At 47.3% G+C, this 17,447-nt stretch overlaps 1 protein-coding gene and 1 pseudogene across 6 annotated transcripts in view; one reads left to right on the forward strand and one right to left on the reverse strand.

Moving 5' to 3' along the window:
• The window catches only part of LOC135971334 (SH3 domain and tetratricopeptide repeat-containing protein 1-like), a 52,175-nt gene extending 42,817 nt beyond the window's left edge, over nucleotides 1–9,358 (reverse strand). For 3 of the 6 annotated variants that reach the window (XM_073993904.1, XM_073993899.1, XM_073993903.1), the window contains exon 1: nucleotides 9,153–9,358. The gene's annotated coding sequence lies outside the window, so the exon portion shown is untranslated. Of the gene's footprint in view, nucleotides 1–6,016; nucleotides 6,152–9,152 lie in introns of all 6 variants that reach the window. The other 3 variants (XM_073993905.1, XM_073993901.1, XM_073993902.1) reach the window with 2 other exon arrangements.
• LOC135971333 (uncharacterized) lies at nucleotides 8,522–9,694 on the forward strand (annotated as a pseudogene).
• Nucleotides 9,695–17,447: the final 7,753 nt, after the last annotated feature.

Consider the following 17,447-nt stretch of genomic DNA (forward strand, 5'->3'; position numbering starts at 1 on the left):
CCTGACCTCATGATCCGTCCGCCTTGGCCTCCCAAAGTGCTGGGAATACAGGCGTAAGTCACCGCCCCTGGCCTACTTTACCAGTTTTATTCCTGAATTAAACCTGTTATTACTATCAATAACGTCAATCAGTGCCATTTCATTCACCGTATGACACACACACACAAAGCACTCCATACTCGCTCCACCTATCTGCTTTTCTGCAATGGCCACAGTGTTCCCCATCTTACATGAGAGGCACACACAAAGACAATGACTTCTCCAAGGTTTTGTAATTCACAATCAGTGGCAGAACCAACATGACCAACCACGTCTGGCCGAGGCCTGTGTTTCAGCCACACCATCTGGTTGCTGCCCCAAGGCTCAATGGGCAAGTAACAGATCACTCCGATTGCAGAGGCTTCAGAAATGCCTTCCACCATGGTACAATGGACGGTTCGCTCTCAGAAGGGGAGGCAGGGGTGGAATCAGCACACAGTTCTGCTAGGTTTCTCATGCAGGGCACAGACTATGTGTATTTTGTGCCTTGCTTTGCAGTTGAAATGTCTCCTGCCCCCTGTACAACAGCTTTCTTTGTCCTCTCCACATAAAAGTACAACTGAGGTCCTCAGGGGAAGGCAGTGATCACTGCCCTGTGCCACACCTGACTGATGTCCAAACAAGTGGACACACAGGCTCTTCTCTTATGGCCCAGGCTGCCCCCATCTGCTAAGCATCAACAACTACACATAGGATTTGCAGAACATGAATGACATGGAGGTGACTGCTTTATCTCTGTTGAAAACTTACTGCGCTCTCTTAAAAAAGGGAATTCAGGAAAAACTGAACATTTGAGGCTGGCTGGCTGTAATCTTCAGCTGCTGAGAAAGCCTCAGCTGCTCGGTTCCACTGTGGAAATCCAACTCCTCCCTCAAAGTCCAACTCAAGTACACCTCCTCTGCGGTGACTGCCCCTTCCTCCCTTTCACAAGCATGTGTTCTCTCTGCAGTCCCAGAGCATTCTATCCCCACCTCTGGAGCCACACTGTCCCAGCCTACAGCCAGCTCAGCGCACAGCTGCCTCTCCCTTTGTGTACCTGCAGGCCCCACCTGGGCTGGAAGGCTGCCTCCTTCTCCTCCGCACAGAGGCGGCACTCAGGAACTACTGAATGAGGGAGGGAGTGGATGAGCAAGATCAGCCAAGGGCTACAGGGAGTGACCTGCAGCTCCCAGCAGGAACAGCCCCTGCCCTGCCAATCCGGAGGTGCTGGCTCTGTTCTCAGCAGGGCCGCTAAAAGCTCCCTTATAACAGCTCTAGGCCACAACGGTCAACTTGGTGTCAGGCCCTAGAGACACCGAAACTCCTAACAAATAAAGAGGCCGCGTATGCAGCATGCTCGTTAAAAGCACAGGCTTCGGAGTCAGAGCTTGAATTCCGCTTATTATGTGACCTTGAGCAAGTTACTCAATGCATCAGTCTCATTTTGTCACCGGCAAAATGAGGACATTATCTGCCACACAGTGTTGCTGAAAAAGTAAGAGAGGTGACAGACGCAAAGTGCTTGGCACTTACTTACTCTTATTGGTTTATTACAAAGAAGAGAACACGGGAACGGCCAAATGCAAGAGAGGCACAGGGCACACCACGGGGCAGAGAGGTCGAGGCTCCCATGCCTGGAAGTGCCACCTCCCCAGCACCAAATGAGTTCACCAAACCAGAAGCTCCCCAAACCCAGTATTTAGAGGGTTTTATGGAGTTTTAATAACATCAACATGATTAAGTCACTGGCTACCCGTGACTAGCTCAATCTCCAGCCTGTCTCATCTCCCCTCCCAGAGGTAGGTGTGGGGCTGACATGTCCAACTCTATAATCATGACTCATCTTTCTGGCAACCAGCCCTGATCCTGAACCTGTCTAGGGGCCGAAGCCCCCTGTCATCTCATTATCATACAAAAGACACTCCTATCGCCCCAGAGATTCCCAAAGTCTTAGAAGCTCTTGTGTCAGGTATTGAAACCTAAGACCAAATATTATAACCAATGATGTTCCTATCACTCAGGAAATTACAAGGGTTTTAGAAGCTGTGGGCCAAAAACCAGGAAGAATACTAAATATATACACTATTATACTATGTATCCCACTATCACAATAATTTTTTTTGAGACAGAGTCTACCTCTGTTGCCCAGGTTGGAGTGCAGTGGTGCAATCTCAGCTTATGGTGCGATCTCAGCTCACTGCAACCTCCACCTCTCAGGTTCAAGCAATTCTTGTGCCTTATCCTCCTGAGTAGCTGGAACTACAGGTGTGCAACACTACAACTGACTAATTTTTGTATTTTTTAGTAGAGACGGGGTTTCACTGTGTTGGCCAGGCTGGCCTTCAACTCCTGGCCTCAAGTGATCTGCCCACCTCGGCCTCCCAAAAATCTGGGATAAGTCACGAGCCACCGTGCCTGGCCTCACTAGCACAATAATTATACTGAGAGGATGGGGGAGAAAAACGTGGGCAACAGGAGGAGCGGGGAAGGTAAGCAGCCTGAATCCTTGTCTTCCATAGTAGGACACCTCCCTGTCTTTCACACAATCTAGAAGAACGAGCTAAAACATAAACACAGTAACCTCCAAGGAGCAGGGATCAGAGTGGAGAAGGGTAAGGTGGGGGATTGCTGGGTTTTGTCCTAAGCCTTGTTAATTTCTGACTCTTAGAACTGTAGGCCTGTACAACTTTGCTAAAAATGAGTATTTACCTGTAATCCCAGCACTTTGGGAAGCCAACGTGGGCGGATCACGAGGTCAGGAGATCGAGACCATCCTGGCTAACACGGTGAAACCCCGTCTCTACTAAAAATACAAAATACTAGCCAGGCGTGCTGGCAGGCGCCTGTAGTCCCAGCTACTCAGGAGGTTGAGGCAGGAGAATGGTGTGAACCCAGGAGGCGGAGCTTGCAGTGAGCTGAGACTATGCCACTGCACTCCAGCCTGGGCGACAGAGCGAGACTCCATCTCAAAAAAAAAAAAAAAAAAGAGTATTTAGTTTTTAAACAAAATCTGATATTTGACCAACAACAATAGTATATTAAGTGATATGGTTTTTTGTTTTTGTTTGAGAGAGGGTCTTGCTCTGTTGCCTGGGCTGGAGTGCGGTGGTATAATTCTAACTTACTACAGCCTCAAATTATTGGGATCAGGTGATCAACCTCTCGAGCAGCTAGAACCACAGGTGTGCACCACCATGCCCAGCATTCTTTCTCTCTTTTTTTTTTTTTTTTGGTAGAGGTGGAGGTCTTGCTATGTTGCTGGTCTTAAATTGCTGACCTCAGTGGATCCTACTGCCTCAGCCTCCCTAAGTTCTGGGATTACAGGTGTGAGCCACCACACCAGGCCAAAGTGGTGTCTTCTAAAATTTTTTGGAATCCAACCACTTTGAAAAAGTATGGAGAGCTATAAATCATCTCCCCATAAACACACATGGATGCAGATACACAAAATTGTTGCACAGGATTTTGGGGACTTCATAAAGTCCTGAAAGCCAGGTTAAAAACCTTAGGACTATACATTCTGGTTTCTTTTTTTTTCTTTTTTTTTTTTTTTGAGACAGTCTTGCTTTGTCATTCAGGCTGGAGTGCAGTGGCGTGATCTCCGCTCACTGCAAGGTCTGCCTCCCAGGTTCACGCCATTCTCCTGCCTCAGCCTCCCGAGGACCTGGGACTACAGGCGCCCGCCACCATGCCCGGCTAATTTTTTGTATTTTTAGTAGAGGCAGGGTTTCACCATAGCCAGGATGGTCTCAATCTCCTGACCTCGTGATCCACCCTCCTCGGTCTCCCAAAGTCTGGGATTACAGGCGTGAACCACCGCGCCCGGCCCTAGATTCTGGTTTATTAAAGGAAATGCATTTCAAGTCAGAGTTTGTCATTTATTGCACAGGAAAATAAAAACTTAGTTAAGAAAATCAAAAACACCCACATGATAAAATGAGGTCCTACTTGGTTTTAAACTACTTGGTGACCACCATCAGTTGTTTGCTTGACCACAGGATGCACCTAATTCCTAACTATGAATAAAGGTACAAACATTGTTTATTGGGCTTTTGGCTTCAGCCTTGAAACAATCAGATTCTCTCAAACTCAGGAATGTGAATCGCTGTTGGGTTGATGCAGCTGTTTCCATTCTAGAAATGGACCTGGAATCATGTACTTTTCGCCCATGAAGAGTCCTTTGTGCAAAACTTGAAAAGGGAAGGTCCCAAATTCCCCATATGGTATTTCTTCCAGTAGAGGAATTACTCTAATGACTTCTTAGCAAAACTTACATGATCAGGGCAGGCCATCAAAATACTCCAGAAAACAAAGTTTAGCTCCATTTCTGATGGACCTGTCTCCACTGCTATCAGTCTCACCAACAGCCTCACATCAAGTCAGAGGAACGGTTTTTTCATTTAAGAAGGATCTTCATGGCTGGGTGTGGTCGCTCACGCCTGTAATCCCAGCACTTTGGGAGGCCAAGTTGGGTGGATCACGAGGTCAGGATTTGGTGACCAGCCTGGCCAACATACTGAAACCCCGTCTGTACTAAAAATACAAAAATTAGCCAGGCTTGGTGGCACGTGCCTGTGGTCCCAGCTACTTAGGAGGCTGAGGCAGGAGAACTGCTTGAACCTGGGAGGTGGAAGTTGTGGTGAGCCAAGACTGCACCACTGCACTTCAGCCCGGGCAAGAGAATGAGACTCCGTCTCGAAAGAAAAAAAAAAAAAAAAAGGACCTTCATGTTCCTGCCAATTTGCAAAAAAATTAAATAAATAAATAAATAAATAATTGATATCTGTTAACCAGAGGTGACAAAAAGCACCTCCCAGGCTGCTGTAGTAAGTGGATCCGTAACTGTGGTGGGAGATTCCAACCCCCGAGACCTGTGACTATGTCGTGCAGCAAAAGGGCTTGGCCACAGGCCTTAGGAAGAGTATCCTGGGCTATCCAGGGAGGTCCAATCTAATCCCATGAGCCTCTAAGAGCATAGAACTGGCCAGGCGCGGTGGCTCACACCCGTAATCTCCACACTTTGGAAGGCTAAGGCAGGCAGATCACGAGATCAAGAGATGGAGACCATCCTGGCTAAAATGGTGAAACCCATCTCTACCAAAAATACAAAAATTAGTTGGGTGTCATCGCGGGCAACTGTAGTCCCAGCTACTCAGGAGGCTGAAGCAGGGGAATCACTTGAACCCAGGAGGTAGAGGTTGCAGTGAGCTGAGTTCATGCTACTGCACTCCAGCCTGGGCAACAGTGCGAGATTCCATCTCAAAAAAATATTTTAAAATAGGGAATAGAACTTTCTCCGAGTGCAAGAAGAGAAATGCACAAAGGGGAACGGGAGAGCCTGACCAGGTCCCTGGCCTACCTAGTCCTGAGCTGATGGGACCACGTACAAAGACCAGATAGAGGCCTCAGGAGCTGAGGGCAGCTCCCAACAGATGGAGAGCAAGGGAACAGACACCTCAGTCCTGCAACCACAAGGAACTATATTTGGCCAAAAGCACTTGGAAACAATTCTCCAGTGAGGAATGCAGCCCAGCCCACATGGTGATTTTTGCCCAGTCACATCCACGTCAGTCTTCTGCCCCATAGAACTGTGAGATGATACAATTTCAATTGTTTTAAGCCACTAAATTTGTGGAAATGTGGTAAAGCAGCAACAGAAATGAATACAGTGATTCACGTGGAAACCCCTAGAAGAGTTCCTGGCACAGTGCTGACACCTGACAAGCGTTTCCTGATTTCCTTACATCGCAAGGCAGGGCTGGCCACACTCCATCCAAAACAATAAATGATAGACTTGTTCTGACAAAACAGATTCAGTGAATTATAAATGGCCCAGAACACCTACAAATTTTAGGTTTCAGGTAAGTGATTGCCTTTCTTTTCACTTAGAAGCCTCCCAATGCTCATCTTACTGATAAACTCTAAGTACCAGGCAGGAGACTAAACACCAGACAAACCCAGCCCCAGATGCCCCAAGGGAGCCCATCCCAGCACTCACTCTCCGCTGCACTGAAATGATGTCCAGGTCAGTTTATCCCACTAGACCAAGAACTCCAGCTCTCCACGTGTGAGTCACCAGTGCTGCCTCTGCATCTCTGCTTCTAGGATGGTGCTTCTGCACTTCACAGGAAATCTGTATCAATGTTTGTCAACACTATATATGACAGTGTCACTTAATATCTGCACAGAAAACATAAATTCTTTGAGGACCAGGGCTGGGTTTATTAGCCTTTGTAATCCCACTGCCACTGTCTGAGACATCAGAGGCACTCGGTAGAAGTTGGTGAAGAGAAAGAAAAGGCAGAGGAGAGACAGGAAAGCAGGACCAACACCGCAGACACAGATTCTGAGGTGGCCGGAGGAGAGGCAGGGCAGAGAAACTTCCTGGATGCTGGAATGGGGTTCACTGTGATATCTGCTGCTGGATTTCAAATGTCAAAGGTGACGCTTTGCTGACCTTGACCTCTGACTGCCCTTTAGCTTTCCCAACCTCAACACAGGGCACTTAGAAACTGCAATGTCAAGAAATTATGCTTCATTAAAGCATGGGAATGTTATTTACATGGACGTTCATTACTGAATTTTTTACATGGGAATGTAAATAATTGAAGATTGTTAAAGATTAAATCATGCACATTCAATAACTTTGTAAAATATTAATGATAACTGAAACACAAATTTTGATGTTCCCCAAAAATGCTAAAATATAAAAAAATACTGGCCAATTAAAGATAGAAAACAATCCTAATGCAGCTCCCCAACAGACACATTAAAACTTCTCTATACATTAAATATTTCGGATTTCAAAGGAAAACCCAGATTCATTCCATTCTTAATATGGCGTTAAAAAAAAAAAATCTTAGGTAATACAATATTTCATTTAAAATTTACAAAATTCCATTACATTCATTATTTCATTTGATCCTCAAAACAATCTCCTGAGTTAGGCAGAACAGGTATTATTAACAACTAACTCCATTTTACAGGTAAGGGAACTGAAGTTCAGCAAGTACTTGGGCTTAACAAAAGCTTTAATAGGGCCACATATCAAAACCAAATCCTCTGCTCAAAAGAACTAGAATAAGTTATCTTTTACATATTATTCATACTTATATCCTGTCAATATCCAAAAATGTTTTCAGGTAGCCTGCAATAATAGACACCTATCCAATAAAAACATTAAAACGAAAAACAGGGGGAAAAAAACCAGCAGGTGACATGGGAGACAGACGAAGGTAGATAGCAAAGACTGAGACTTATAATCTAAGAAAACTTCATCTCTGACCTTCCAGTTCCAGGGAGATAACGCTAAAGGAAACAAGATGGTTTATAGACTCATAAACTGACAAAAGAGAGGTTGCATCAGTTCTTAACTCTGAAACACTCCTAGCAGCCACAGCAAATCTCTAGGACAACATACCAATGGCATCAAAGCAAGAGTATACTTCGGGATAGAGTGAATTAAGTTCCCTGTTTGGGACCCAGGCCAGGGCTAGAGAAAAGAACTCTGAAATGTAGAGCTCAAAAATACATCCTCTGTCGGCCAGGCGCAGTGGCTCACACCTGTAATCCCCAGCACTCTGGAAGGCCGAGGCGGGCAGATCACGAAGTCAGGAGATGGAGACCATCCTGCCTAGCACAGTGAAATCCTGTTTCTACTAAAAATACAAAAAATTAGCCGGGCATGGTGGCAGGCGCCTATAGTCCCAGCTGCTTGGGAGGCTGAGGTAGGAGAATGGAGTGAAGCCAGGAGGCGGAGCTTGCAGTGGGCCAAGATCCTGCCACTGCACTCCAGCATGGGCAACAGAGCAAAACTCCGTCACCAAAAAAAAAAAAACAACAACAACAACAAAAAAAACATATATATATATATATATACCCTCTGTCTTCTCCATACCCATGTGTCCCCTTCTGTGAGAGACTTCCTTACACCATTGCGGGGAAGAGAATTTTTCTCTGCTATATTTGCTTGAAAGAATTAAAGGTGTAGGGCAAAAATTCTTGGAAATTATGTAGTTTACGATCCTCAAAAGTGAGAAAAATGAAGCCCAGAAGAGAAGGCCTTCCAGGAAAATTCCAGAGCCAGAGGTAGACCCAGTACATTGTTTTTGTTTTTGTTTTGAGAGGAAGTCTCACTCTATGGCCCAGGCTGGAGTGCAGTGCAGCCATTTCACTCACTGCCACCTCCGCCTCCTGGGTTCAAGCTATTCTCCTGCCTCAGCCTCCTGAGGAGCTGCGATTACAGGCGCCCACCACCACACCCAACTAATTTTTGTATTTTTAGTAGAGACAGGGTTTCACCATGTTGGCCAGGTTGGTCTCCAACTCCTGACCTCAAGTGATCCGCCTGCCTAGACCTCCCAAAGTCCTCGGATTACAGGCGTGAGCCACCGTACCAGGCAGACCTGTTAAGTTTTAATCAAGTACTCTGAACTATGCAACAAACGCTAGGAAGTAATAGAAAAAAAATTAATCTAAAAACCCTCTGGAGAGTCAAAGAATTGCAGATTTAAAATAGCACGAATACTTGGATTCACGGTATTGAAAAAGGACCTCGCATTTACCCACGCGCGCGGGTCCACGCAGCCACCTATATAGGTGACAAAACACTCAGGAAGCCCTCATGCGGGGCCGGGAAAGAGCCCCCACGCAGAGTCACGGACTCCCTCGTCCGAAGGTCCGCGCAGTCCCCTCGGTGAGTCTAGGGAAGCAGTCTCGCTGCGAGGGAGGGCGAGGAGGGCGGCGGAGTCTCCCTCTCGCGGTGGCCCGGACCCCGCCCCACGAGTGGGCCCTCGCAGGGCCCCCTCTGCTGCACGCGGGGACCAGCCACGCTGCGGGGAACCGGGCAGAAGCCAGCGCCTGGGTCCATGCAGTCCCCTCCGCGGCAGACGCGGGGAGCCGGGGAGCAGTAGGGACCGGCCCTCACCCGCAGGGCGACCAGGACACCCCGCGGGCCCACGAGGTACCGCAGCAGGCGCTAAGCCCCCGGTGCCGCCCAAGGCCGAGACAAAGCCCTGGAGCAAGGACCCCGGATCCCAACCTCAGACCCTGCGGAGCCCAGCTCGGAGCCGCCAGGCGCGGGGCAGAGACCCACGCCCGGTCCGGAGACCCCGTCGCCCGTCGCGCCCTCTCACCTCAGGCTGCCGCCTCGCAGCGCTCGCTCCTCGCCGCGGCGCCTGGGCCGACTGGAGCGCAGCTGAGCAGCCGACAGAGCCGCGGCAGCCTCAACAATGGAGCCCCGGGGCGGGGCCGCCGCCGCCGCTTCAGCCCGTGTTCCCCGCTCAGGATCCGGCTCGGATCAAGGAGCTGCAGCTGGCGCGGGGTTGCGGCCGGGAAACACACCGCGCAGGTGCACACGGCCCAGCCCGCCGCCCGCAGCCCCGCCCCCAGCGGAGCCGGGCGCCCAGGGCCCGCCCCCCGGGCAATGGGGAGCGAGCTGCGCGGAGAGGGCGGGGCCTGGGGGAACAAAGGCAGGTTGGGCGGGGCGGCGCTGGGACTGGGCGTGCGGTGTCCCGCGGGAGGACCGGACCCAAGAGCTGGCCGGATCCTGGCCTCCTAGAAGACCCAGCTCAACGTCCACCTGCAGTCTGCCCTACAGGACGCGCTCATCTCAAGCCCAGAACTCAGGCTTTTAGGGCAGAGAGCGAGAGACAGGCTTGCTTTACAAAAAAGGAAACTGAGGTTCAAGGAATAGGATTGCCTGCTGCCCGAAGTCACGTAGTCCCATTCACTCGTTCACCTTGTCATTCAGCAAACATTTGGAAGCACGTATGGTGGGCGTTAGGAGTGAAGTAGGGCCAGGCGCGGTGGCTCGCTCCTGTAATCCCAGCAGTTTGTGGGACGGAGGCAGGTGGATCACTTGAGGCCAGGAGTTCGAAACCAGCCTGGCCAACAAGATGAAACCCCATCTCTGCTAAAAATAAAAAAACTTAGCCGATCGTGGTGACGCGTCCCTATGGTCCCAGTTACTGGGAAGACTGAGGCAGGAGAATCGTTTGAGCCCGGGAGGTGGAGGTTGCAGTGAGCTGAGATGGTGCCACTGCATGCGCTCCAGCCTGGGCGACAGAATGAGACTCTGTCTGCAAAAAAAAAAAAAAAAAAAAAAAAAAAATTAATAGAGGGGAAGTAAAAACGAACTTAGGCCTTCCCTGAAGGAGCTCGGCCAAGGAGTACCTGAAATGTCTCTGCATCTCTTTAAGGTCTGATAAAGGAACCAGGAGCAAGCGCTAATCACTTCCCTTTCCTACCTCAGAACTTTCATGTGTTTGCTGTTCCCCGCCTGAAATGTCAAGTACCAATGGTATTTATTTATTTATTTATTTATAGAAATGAGGTCTCCCTATGTTGCCCAGGCTGGTCTCAAACTCCTGGCCTCAAGCTATCCTCTCGTCTCAGCCTCCCAAAGTATTGGGATTGCAGGCATGAACCACTGTCCCAGCCCTGATCGTCTTTAAAACGTCTTTCCTCATCTTATTTGAGTTTCCTGCTCCATGTGACCCCACACCCTTGGTTTCCCTGTACTTCCATAGCTGCTCCTCGGTGGGTCCTGGGGACCCACCCCCTTCTCTGCCCAACTTGTATATGTCTGGACTCAGGCCAAATGCCCTTCCATTTGCAGTGGGCACTGCCACAAGAAATCTCATGCCTTTCCAGGCTTCACAAACCATCCACATGCTCTGCTGCCTGCCAGAGACATCCATCCCAGTCAGATGCCCAGCCCTGACCTTTCCCAAAGGCCCAGCTGGACACAGGGAAACATCTCAAATTTTCCGCGGGCCAAACAGAGTGCTTTATTAGTGCCCTAACCTGCTCATCCACATTCTTGTGATTCTCAGTGAACAGCCCCTCCATCCACCCAGCTGCTCAGGTGAAAATCTCAAATCCTCCTCCAGTCCTTCCTCCTGGAACCTCTCATGCAGCCCTCTGCCTTCCTAGGACACTGAGCACGCCTCACTCCCAGTGCCAGCTGGGGTGCTGTCTGAGTGGCTGCCACCCACTTGGCATGAAGTGTGACCTCTCGCCCGGTGTGGTGGCTTATGCCTGTAGTCACAGCACTTTGGGAGGCTGATGTGGGCAGATCGCTTGAGGCCAGGAGACTGGGACCAGCCGGGCCAATATGGTGAAACTAAAATACAACAATTAGCCAGGCATGGTAATGTATGCCTATCATCCCAGCTACCCTACCCAGGAGGCTGAGGCAGGAAAATTGCTTGAACCTGGGAGGCAGAGGTTGCAGTGAGCCAAGGTCACACCACAGCACTCCAGCCTGGGCAACAGAGCGGGACTCTGTCACAAATTTTAAAAAAGAAGAAGGAGGAGAAGAAGAAGAAGGAGAAGAAGTGTGACCTCTCTAAGGCAAGGCAGTGTCCCACTCTGATTCACTTCCATGTGTAAAACAGGACCTGCGCCCTGAAGGCACTCACTCAGGAAGGCTGCTGGGATGGGTGGATGCACAGTTCAGGTCTTCATGGTGGCTGGGGCTGACCCCATCCCCATCGCTCTTCGCACACACACCTGCACACTCATCACTCCCACGCTCACACCCACCACTGAAAGCCTGGCCCCTAATCTGATTTGCCTAACAAGGTCCCTGGATGAACAACACATGCTTCCCTACCTCTCCCCTGCTAGGGCCCCACCGTGTTCTGGGATGTACTCAGGGATCAGGAGAACAAAACCTCAGGGAGTGAAAGGACATTCCAGGGTGCAGGCCTCTGCATCCCCCTCCATGCCCTCACCCCTGCCTGACACACCCTCACCCCTGTACCTGGCCAGCTCCTACCAACCCTTAAAGTCTCACCAAGTTCAGTGGTGGCAGCCACACCCTAAAGTGACTGACCCCCCCAATGACCTATGCCGTTGCATAGTCTTCCTGACCTTGGGTACGAGCAAAACCGGTGACTGGCTTCTAACCCATAGAGCCTGGCAAAAGCAATGGGATGTCATTGTCACAGTGCATCACCTTCGCACACTAGAGAGAAAGGTTCCGCCTGCAGGCGCTACAGGAGGGAGATGCTGTGCTGAGAAAGGACCTTCGGAGGGGCCCTGTAGGCAAGGAAGCAAAAAACTGGGTCCTTGCCAAGCGGGTCCGAGGAAATGAATTATGCCAGTAACCTCGGCGGACCTGGAAATGGATTCTGCCCTGGTGGAGCCTCAGATGAGGATGCAGCCCAGCTGCTTAGCGTGAGATCCCAAGCACAGGACCCGCTAAAATGAGCTCAACTCCTAGCTTGCCAAAATTGGCTTAAAGGTGTGTGTTGTTTTAAGCTTCTAAGTGTTTAGTTATTGCCTATGAAAGTGGTAAAATATGAGACAATAACTTAGGTCCCCTCCCCATCACACACATTCTTCTTTCTGGCATTCATCACAATTATACTTATTGATTTAAAATCTCCCTTTTGACTGGGTGCAGTGGCTCAGGATTTCCAGACCAGCCTGGCCAACATGGTGAATCCCCATCTCTACTAAAAATACAAAAATTAGCTAGATGTGGTGGTGCAATCCTGTAATCCCAGCTACTCAGAAGGCTGAGGCAGGAGAATTACTTGAATCCAGGAGGCAGAGGTTGCAGTGAGCCGAGATTACACCATTGCACTACAGCCTGAGTGACAAGAACAAAACTGTCTCAAAAAAAAAAAAAGAATTGTCTCTTGCCACTAGCATGAAGGTCCCATGAGAAGAAAAATGGAAACTCTTGCTCATAACAGTGCCCCAAATGCCCAGCACGGTGTAGCTCTAGGGCAGTTAGTCGATGGTGGACGCTGCTGGTTGGAGGGCCCTGCTGGCCCTCCCAACTGCCTTCTCTCTGGTCACATTCCATTAGAGAGAACAGAATAGTTTCTTGCCTTTCCAGAGTCCCTCTTAGTGGGGATTGGCCAAGTGACATTGTCCTGCCCCGGGAGACATAAGTGGAAGTTGGCCGAAAGGTTTCTAGCCTTGGTGTGCTGGGACAATTTGAACCAGGACATGACAGCTGACCGTCCATTGTTCGGGAATTCTGCAAGTTGGTTGTTCAACACATTCGGTACTTCAAAATATTAAATAATATAAACTTGCAAATTAAAAAATGCATTAGACCAGATGCAGTGGCCCACGTCTAACACATGGGAAGCCTGAAGCAGGGAGATCACTTGAGCCCAGGAGTTCAAGACCAGCTTAGGCAAAAAAGGAAGACCCTGTCTCTACAAAAAATTTTAAAATTAGCTAGGCATGGTGGTGTGTGCATGCAATCCTAGCCACTCAGGAGGCTGAGGTGGGAGGATCGCTTGAGCCATCTGTTCAAGGCTCCAATGAGCTATGATAGTGTCACTGCACTCCAGCCTGGGTGACAGAGCCAGACCCTGTCTCAGAAATAAATATATTTCATATATTAATAAATTTATAATAAATGTATATATATACACATTTATGTATTATAATTATATATTTTGACATAAATATCTATTTCTTGTTTTATTTATTTATTTATTTTGAGATGGAGTTTAACCCTTGTCACCCAGGCTGGAGTGCAATGACACAATCTGGGCTCACCGCAACCTCCACCTCTTGGGTTCAAGTGATTTTCCTGCTTCAATCTCCTGAGTAGCTGGGATTACAGGCACGCACCACCACGCCTGGCTAATTTTTGTATCTATAGTAGAGATGGGATTTCTCCAAGTTGGTCAGTCTAGTCTCGAACTCCTGACCTCAGGTGATCTGCCACCTCAGCCTCCCAAATTGCTGGGATTACAGGTGTAAGCCACTGTGCACAGCCTATATGATATATTTATATATTATAATTATGTATATTAATTTTATATAATATATACAAATATAAATATGAAAACTTTCCTTGCCTTCTCTTGTTTCTATCTACAGTCAGTCCCATGACTTCAAATACTATCTACATGTAATAATTTTAAATGTATATTTTATATATATTTATAATTTTGTTGTTGTTGTTGTTGTTGTTGAGACGGAGTCTCGCCCTGTCGCCAGGCTGGAGTGCAATGGCACAGTCTCAGTTCACTACAACCTCTGACTCCCAAGTTCAAGCGATTCTCCTGCTTCAGCCTCCCAAGTAGCTGGGCTTATAAGCGCCCACCACCACGTCCAGCTAATTTTTGTATTTTTAGTAGAGACACGGTTTTGCCATGTTGGTTAGGTTGGTTTCGAACTCCTGATCTTAACTGATCGCCCACCTCAGCCACCTAAAGCTCTGGGAATACAGGCGTGAGCCACCGTGGCCAAACTATTTTTCTGTTTCCAAACATTTTACATGAGAGGAATGCAGAGAATAAATCATCTAACACTCTACTGTAAAAAAAATCTTTGTGCCTCTCTTCTTTTCATCTTTCCTAAGTGTACATATTACCAAAATGTCTTTAGGTTGAGGTCCCCCCGTGAAAACTCTACAGGGTGTTGTGTCCTCAGCCACCCTCCTGTCTTTTCCTAGTCCTGGCATTTTAGAACTGTCTGGGGATGACCCAGGATACGCATTGTGGCCATGTCTATTGGAGGGTCTAGTGAGTATCAGCCCCGGGATCATCTCATCCCCAAGGACAGCCTGAGGTAGGGGGTAGTGTCTCTCAGGAGAGCAGCTGGATGCTCTTGGCCTTAGAGGAATCTCCTGGTATAGTTTCATCTAAAATGGTGACCCCTTAGGGTTATTAAAATTTTAGGACATTAAAATGAATGGACAATACAACGTAATGTCATTAAAGCTAGGTCATTAAAGCTGTTCCTCCAGCCGGAGCTTTTATTCCTCGGAGACACATTGACGGTCTGCCAATGGAATACTGATATTGAGAGGAAAAGGCAGAAATGATTTCAGCTCTCTAGATTGTCTCAGACTTGTGAAGAGAGAAAAACTGTCCCAAAGAACAAGGAAAACCCACCCCAGAGAGGATGTGCAAGAACCTGAATATGAAGATGCTTTTAAGGCACACAGGAGGACAAAGAGCAGTGCCAGTGCCTCCTAGGTGGTGACTGAGTGCTTTACTGAACAGGATGGGTGTCCCGAGGGATAGAATGGAATGCCGTGACACTTAGAAAGGTCTGTGTTGGGGTCAGCACTGCCTCTCCCTGAGTTTGTTATCTTGAAAAGGCTTGTCCGCTTATTTGAGTTTCAGTTTTTCATTGACTGTAAGATACATTTTGTCAGTACAGCTTGAAAGATAAAAATACTATTTCCAAAGAGGCAAGCTAAAATGATGCATTTTATTTGCTAAAAATTCATATTTATTTCTTCCTCAGAGTGAGTGTAGTAGGTTTTAAAGGTCTGTTCTTTTTAAGGGTAATTTCAAACGGAATTGTAGGACTTAGCTTTGTCAATGCTACTGGTGAAATAAAAGTGTGATAGATAAATTGATGATTTACAGAGATTCACCAAAATGTCAGTTCCCCTCTTGTAGCATGGTGAAGAATTTATGAAAGTGGACACATCTGCATCCTTTATCTGGATATCTGGGGTTTTCGTTTGTTTGTTTGTTTTTTCGGAGACACTGTCTTGCTCTGTAGCCCGGCTGGAGTGCAGTGGCGCCATCTCTGCTTACTGCAACCTCTGCCTCCCGGGTTCAAGTGATTCTCCTGTGTCAGCCTCAGAGTTACTGGGATTATAGGCCCACCACCACACCCAGCTAATTTTTGTATTTTTAGTAAACACGGGGTTTTAGGCCTGGCACGGTGGCTCATTCCTGTAATCCCAGCACTTTGGGAGGCCAAGGTGGGTGGATCACAAGGTCAGGAGTTCCAGAGCTGCCTGGCCAACACGGTGAAAAACTGTCTCTACCACAAATACAAAAAAATTAGCTGAGCCTGGTGGCAGGCACCTGTAATCCCAGCTACTCGGGAGGCTGAGGCAAGAGAATTGCTTGAACCAGGGAGGTGAAGTTTGCAGTGAGCCAAGATCTTGCCACTGCACCCCAGCCCAAACGACAATGGAAGACTTCATCTCAAAAAACAAACACCAGCAAAAAGGCGGGGTTTTGCCATGTTGGCCAGGCTGGTCTCAACCTCCGGACCTCAGGTGATCACCCGTCTCAGCCTCCCAAGGTGCTGGGATTACAGGCCTGAGCCACCACGCCTGGCCCACTCTATTTTCTTTTTAGTCCCTAAATTTTAACATGTTTGAGTTTGTCTGTTCCTTTATCACTGTTTTCTTACACAAAAGAAATTCTGCCTAATCCTTCGTAAAAAAAAAAATCTTCCTGTGACTTCTGAAAGTGTTCTGGTTTTGTCTTTCATATTTGAATATATAATAAGTTGATTATGGTTCATGGAATAGAGAAGAATGCAATGCATTTTCCCAAGTAGATGCCAGCCTGGTTTGCCTCATATTTTAAAGTGCATGTGATTTCTTTTTCTATTCTACAGTGCCTAGTCTATCATTCATCAACTTTCCATATAAATGCTGGGTCATTAAGACTTTTCTTCCCCTTGGTCTGCTTGCTCATCTCTCTGCTAATACTGTGCTGTCCTGAGTATTTTCATTTGAAAATCTTAGAAGTATGTTAGACAAGCTATCACTCTTTTTTTAAGTGACAAAAAAGCATTAGATATTTGTCATTTTTACTACGTATGAAAAAGTAGTTTTTCTTGCCTAAAACAACCTGATTTGGGAATTTATGTGATTTCATAGGAATAGCATCTGGAAGTGGTGACATTAATGTCATTTTAAAAACCATGTGTCATATTTCCTCTTATTCCTTTCTGCCTTGACATTGTGCAATAGAAATTTTAAAAATTGTTGTATTAATGTTGTTAAATACCAATTATTGGTTTTATTTATTACTCAATTAAATTTAATAAGCATACTCTGTCTTGGTGTAATCACATGGAATGGGCTCAACTCCCCAGTTAACAAGTGACAGCACATGTAAAATATTGTCTACCAGGGAAACTCATTGAACACTTAGTGTTCAGACTGTGTTTTGGTGTCTGGTTCCCTAAGCACCACTGCAGTGACACAAAATAATAGACCTTCAGCAGAAAAAGTTTTGGCAAATATATTGCATAAGCCATTTAGATGCAGTGGGTCATTCTTATTACTTGGGTTGGTGGAATCCCTTTCAAAATGTAAGTTACTAATACAAAGATGGAACTTTGCCAGCAGGTGTTTTTAAGAATCAGTAGTCTCAGGACTGATAATATTAACTCCCTTATGCACATCAGGTAGGACTTTATTATGACAGATACTAGAAATGTACAAAGTGAAGTTAAAAGGTAACTCCTAGCAGCACATCTTACTCCCTGGATTCTCTAATGAGATGGGTGTTTCTACTTTGCTGTTACCTTTTTGAATAGTTCAATTCCAGCATTAATACTGCTGTGTGGGAGGGAGTATGTGTGAACAGAGTAAGAGTTGTGACAATCACGTCATAGAAGAAATGCTTGAAAATTTTAGAATCATGTAAAGAGCTTATGGATTGAGTATAAATTCCCAGTGCTGT

Source organism: Macaca fascicularis, chromosome 6 (genome assembly GCF_037993035.2).
Source record: "Macaca fascicularis isolate 582-1 chromosome 6, T2T-MFA8v1.1".
NCBI lineage: Eukaryota > Metazoa > Chordata > Mammalia > Primates > Cercopithecidae > Macaca > Macaca fascicularis.